Source organism: Alosa alosa, chromosome 4, assembly GCF_017589495.1.
Source record: "Alosa alosa isolate M-15738 ecotype Scorff River chromosome 4, AALO_Geno_1.1, whole genome shotgun sequence".
Lineage (NCBI taxonomy): Eukaryota > Metazoa > Chordata > Actinopteri > Clupeiformes > Clupeidae > Alosa > Alosa alosa.
Window position 1 is genome coordinate 33,503,487 of NC_063192.1, and position 5,420 is coordinate 33,508,906.

The following is a 5,420-nucleotide window of genomic DNA, read 5'->3' on the forward strand; positions in this document are numbered from 1 at the left end:
ATAGGTCTACGTAAATTATCTGAACTCAATACAGGTTGGAGAGTTGACCATCTGACCACGTGGTGCAGGGACAACAACCTCCTGCTGAAACGTCAGCAAGACCAAAGTTGTTGTTGACTTCCGGAAGAGTCGCAGCACCTGCCACTGACCATCGACGGTGCTGTGGTGGAGAAGGCGAGCAGCACCAAATTCCTGGGGGTGCACATCATTGAAGACCTCTCCTGGACCACCAACACTGCATCACTGGCGAGAAGGCTCAGCGCCGCCTGTGCTTCCTGCGAAACTCAGGCGAGCAAGTATCCCTACAGCCATCATGACCATTCTGACACCATTGGGAAACGTACTCTCAGCTGTCGCTGTGTGGGCGGGCTGCACTGAATACAGGGAAAGCCCTGCAGCGCTGGTGAACACAACTGGAAGGATCATTGGTGCTGCTCCCTCCTGAGGACATTTACCACCCACCTCACCATAAGGCGACCAAAATTGTGAGTGATGCAAGTCACCGCTCTGTCTGTTTGATCTACTGCCCTCTGGGAAGAGGGGTACAGAAGCCTGCGCTCCCACTACCAGACTTACCAACAGCTTCATACACCAAACAGGATGCTGAACTCTCTCCTCCTCCCCTCCACCCTCAGCTACATAACATCCTGGACATTGGACCCACAATGGCATACACTACTCCCGCACACCTTGAACACTGCACACTTGGCCACACTTTTACAACTAGTGTTGTCCTGAAAACACCTTGCTTCTGCTGCTCTTACATAACTTGCACCACTATGCACCTCTTTAATATAGGTCAAACAGAACTACCCAAGCCTCTTATTAGCCCTGACTTTGCACTAGTATTTTATTGACTGTCTATGCAATTTCAACCAAATTTTGCTGCTCTTATTTTTCATTATTATATGTGCCCTCTTATTTACTTATTTGCTTACTTTTTGTTTTACTTGAATGTTGTATGTTTTTTTTTTTTTTTGTCTGTGGACTTAAATTGGTAAATATGTCTTGTCTTCACCGTGGGATAGTGAGAAGCGTAATTTCGATCTCTTTATGTCTGGAACATGTGAAAATTGACAATAAACTGACGACTTTGACTTTGATAATATCGTGTATGTAAATGTAAATGTGTGTGTGTGTGTGTGTGTGTGTGTGTGTCTATGTGTGTGTGTGTGTGTGTGTGTGTGTGTGTGTGTGTGTGTCTATGTGTGTGTGTGTGTGTGTGTGTGTGTGTGTGTGTGTGTGTCTATGTGTGTGTGTGTGTGTGTGTGTGTCTATGTGTGTTTGTGTGTGTCTATGTGTGTGTGTGTGTGTGTGTGTGTGTGTCTATGTGTGTGTGTGCGCTAAAGAAGAAGACAGAGGGTATAGAACAGAGAGATAATAAATAGAAGTAGACATGGAGTCACACGTAAGTTATATAATACGTGTATGTAAATCTAAATGTGTGTGTGTGTGTGTGTGTGTGTGTGTGTGTGTGTACAAAGAAGACAGAGGGTATAGAACAGAGATAATAAATAGAAGTAGACATGAGTCCTGCATTAAGGATTGCTATATGCGATGTATGTAAATCTAAATGTGTCATGTGTAGGTTTGAGGAGCTAGAAAATGTCTCTCACCTGCTGATGATCTGAGAGTCTGTCTCTGCTTGTGCACCTTCATCTTCTCTCCCTCTGCTCTTCTCTCTGCTTCCCTTCTTCTTCTCTTGTAGTTGTTTACAAAGTATTTCCCATCCAAGTCAAACTAGTGGCCCCTGTTTCCTGCCACCATGTCCTCTATCTTGTCCAGCAGCTCCTGTCACCCTGGCCACCATCCCTCCTTCTCATTGTCTACCACATGATTACCTGTTCCCATTTCTCTACAACCCACTGCCAGAGCCTCTCCTCCCACTCTCAATGTGCTGCTCAATGCTTTCGTGTCTCCCAGCCAGTTCCCCATGTAGACAGCACTCTATGGTGTGACTCGGATCTCTCTCACCCAGCAGCTCCATGTGTTCCTGCTGCTCTTCTGTGTGTCTCTGTGAATGATACTCATTGTGATCAGGGGTGGGCATGGGGTCCTGGAGGACACAAGGACACACTGGACAATCTCTCCTTTATCACGTTCAGGAGTTTGCTCTACAGTGTGGTTCCTCCACCATCCTGGTGCCTCCACTGATGATGCGTCTCCCAGCTGTTTCTCCTTCTCTCTTCACGCATCAGCTGTTCTTCTGAGGGTGCAAACTCCTCTAATCCAGGATGGTGTTTCCTGATGAACTCTTCCCCTCCAGTCTGCCTCCCAGCAGCACAATCTTCATGTCAGAAGATGTGGGACTCCACCTGGAACAGAAACAGAAAGTAATTATGTGAAACACACTAGAAAATCTATCCTAGCATATCATGGAATTATAATCTATTACATTAACTTTTGCTGAGGGAATGTGTTGTTTTATGGGTGTTTGTGGATTAGTGTATATTAGTATTAATGATAGGGTTTAGTAGTGAGTTTGTGATTATGAGAGATCTAATTAAAAGTTATTTTATTATTATAACAGAATACTCTGTGATGATGATGATATTGATGATGATGATGATGATGATGATATTGATATTGTGCGTTTATTATTATTATTGATGCATGTGGTGCGTTGATGATGATAATTGATGATGATCTGTGGTTGTATGTGTGTGTGTCCTGTGTATGTGGTTGTGTGTGTGTGTGTGTGTGTGTTTGTGTGTGTGTTTGTGTCCGTGGTTGTGTGTTTTTGTGTGTGTTTGTGTCTGATTGTGTCTGTGTGTGTGTGTTTGTGTGTGCGGGGGGGTATGTGATTGTCGTTGATGTTTGTGTATGTGGTTGTGTGTGTTTGTATGTGTGTGTGTACGTGATCGTGTGGTTGATGATGATATTATTATTATTATTATTGGTTGTGTACTATGTGTGTGTGCATGTGCTTGTGGTTGATGTTTGTGTATGTGGTGTTGTGTGTGTGTGTGTGTATGTGATTGTGTGTGTGTGTGTGTGAGTGGGGTTGTGTGTGTGTGTGGTTGTGTGTGTGTGTGTGTGTGTGTGGGGTTGTGTGCTTGTGTGTGTGTGTGTATGTGTTTGTGGTTGTACGTGATTGTGTGTGTGTGTGTGTGTGTGTGTGTGTACGTGATTGTGTGGTTGTGTGTGTGTGTGTGTATGTGTGTGTGTGGTTATGTGGTTGTGTGTGTGTGTGTGTGTGTGTGTGTGTGTATGTGTGTGTGTCTGGTTATGTGGTTGCATGGTTGCATGGTTGCGTGTGTGTGTGTGTGTGTGTGTGTGTGTGTGTGTGTGTGTGTGTCTGGTTATGTGGTTGCATGGTTGTGTGTGTGTGTGTGTGTGTGTGTGTGTGTGTGTGTGTGTGTGTGTGCGTGATTGTGTGGTTGTGTGTGTGTGTGGTTATGTGGTTATGTGGTTATGTGGTTTGCGTGTGTGTGTGTGTGTGTGTGTCTGTGTGTGTGTGTGTGTGTGTGTGTGTGTGTGTGTGTGTGTGGTTATGTGGTTATGTGGTTGCGTGTGTGTGTGTGTGTGTGTGTTAAGTGAAAAGACAGAGTGTATAGGAGAGAGAGATAATGAAAGGAGGAAATATGAGTTCCACAATATAAACTATGATAAATAACTATGATAAATAATAATAAAATATAAGGTTCCACAATATAAACAATATAAACTGTGTGGTTATGTGGTTGCGTGTGTGTGTGTGTGTGTGTGTGTGTGTGTGTCTGGTTATGTGGTTGCGTGGTTATGTGGTTGCGTGTGTGTGTGTGTGTGTGTCTGGTTATGTGGTTGCATGGTTGTGTGTGTGTGTGTGTGTGTGTGTGTGTGTGTGTGTGTGTGTGTCTGGTTATGTGGTTGCATGGTTGTGTGTGTGTGTGTGTGTGTGTGTGTGTGTGTGTCTATGTGTGTGTACTAAAAGAAAGACAAATTATAGAACAGAGATAATAAATGAAGTAGACATGAGTCACACGTAAGTTATATGTACGTGTATGTAAATCTAAATGTGTGTGTGTGTGTGTGTGTGTGTGTGTGTGTGTGTGTGTGTGTCTATGTGTGTGTGTGCGCTAAAGAAGAAGACAGAGGGTATAGAACAGAGAGATAATAAATGAAGTAGACATAAGGTCCTGCATTAAGTTATATATGCGTGTATGTAAATGCAATGTGTCATGTGTAGGTTTGAGAGCTGAAAATGTCTCTCACCTGCTGATGATCTGAGAGTCTGTCTCTGCTTGTGCACCTTCATCTTCCCTCTCCTCTGCTCTTCTCTGCTTCCTCTTCTTCTCTTGTAGTTTTTACAAATATTTCTGTCAAAGTCAAACTGATGGCCCCGTTTCCATCCACCATCTCCCATTCTGACTCCAGACCTCTCACCCAGCAGCTCCATGTGTTTCTGCACCGCTCTCTGTGTCTCGTGAATGACGATCCACATTAATGATCAGGAGGTGTTGCACGTGTACCCATACTAAAAAGGTATCAATGATGCCTTCCACGCGAAAAACGACACGCATTTCCGGACGCTTTTGTGAATCGATACTTATTAAAGGAGAATTCGGTGTGATATTGACCTAAAGTGTGTTGAAACATGATACCGAGTGTGAGGCATTATGTCTCATAGCCCATCTCTTGTCCCTGCACTCCAAAATCTGCTACCAACAACTTTTTCAATAGTGGTGCTTCGCATCGGGCTGCTCATGCAAATAAATCACTGTTTTACACCCATTTACGAGGCTCAATGTATCTCCACACTTCATTGGTAGAACTTCGAGGGCCCTGACATTTAAAAGCGAGACGGTAGAGAACTTTGAAAAGCACTGGTGGTAATTCAAGACGATTTATACAGACATATCTTCACGAAGTTTAGTGTTGCAGCCATCTTGAATTTAGCTGGAAAGTCGAAAACAAGTAAGAATGAACAGGTATGATAAAAATAATTCAGTGGAACTGGATTCCAGTTTTTTTCCAGTAGCAGCAACTGGAATCCATGCATTTCCCACCGGAATTATTTTGGAATCTGGATCCCTTATCATACCTGTTCATTCTTACCGCTGGTTCGAATTTATCGTGACTAAATTCAAGATGGCTGCAAACGCTTAAACTGGAAGATACCTGTCTGTATAAATCGCCTTGTAAGTAAACTACCAGTGCTTTTTCAAAGTTCTCAATGTCTCGCTTTTAAATGTCAGGGGCCCTCGGAAGTCTACCAATGAAGTGTGGAGATACATTGAGCCCTCGTGAAATGGGTGTAAAACAGTGATTTATTTGCATGGTTAGCCCGATGCCGAAGCACCACTATTGAAAAGCTGTTGGTAGCATCGGGCTAACTAGCCCAGATTTTGGAGTGCAGGGGACAAGCCGAGATGGGCTATGAGACATATCGCTCACGACTCCCGGTATCATGTTTCAATACACTTTAGGTCAATATCACA

The 5,420-nt window shown here is 43.7% G+C and overlaps 1 pseudogene; it reads right to left on the reverse strand.

Moving 5' to 3' along the window:
• The window catches only part of LOC125293350, a 15,663-nt pseudogene extending 11,414 nt beyond the window's left edge, over positions 1–4,249 (reverse strand).
• Between the last annotated feature and the right edge of the window lie 1,171 nt (positions 4,250–5,420).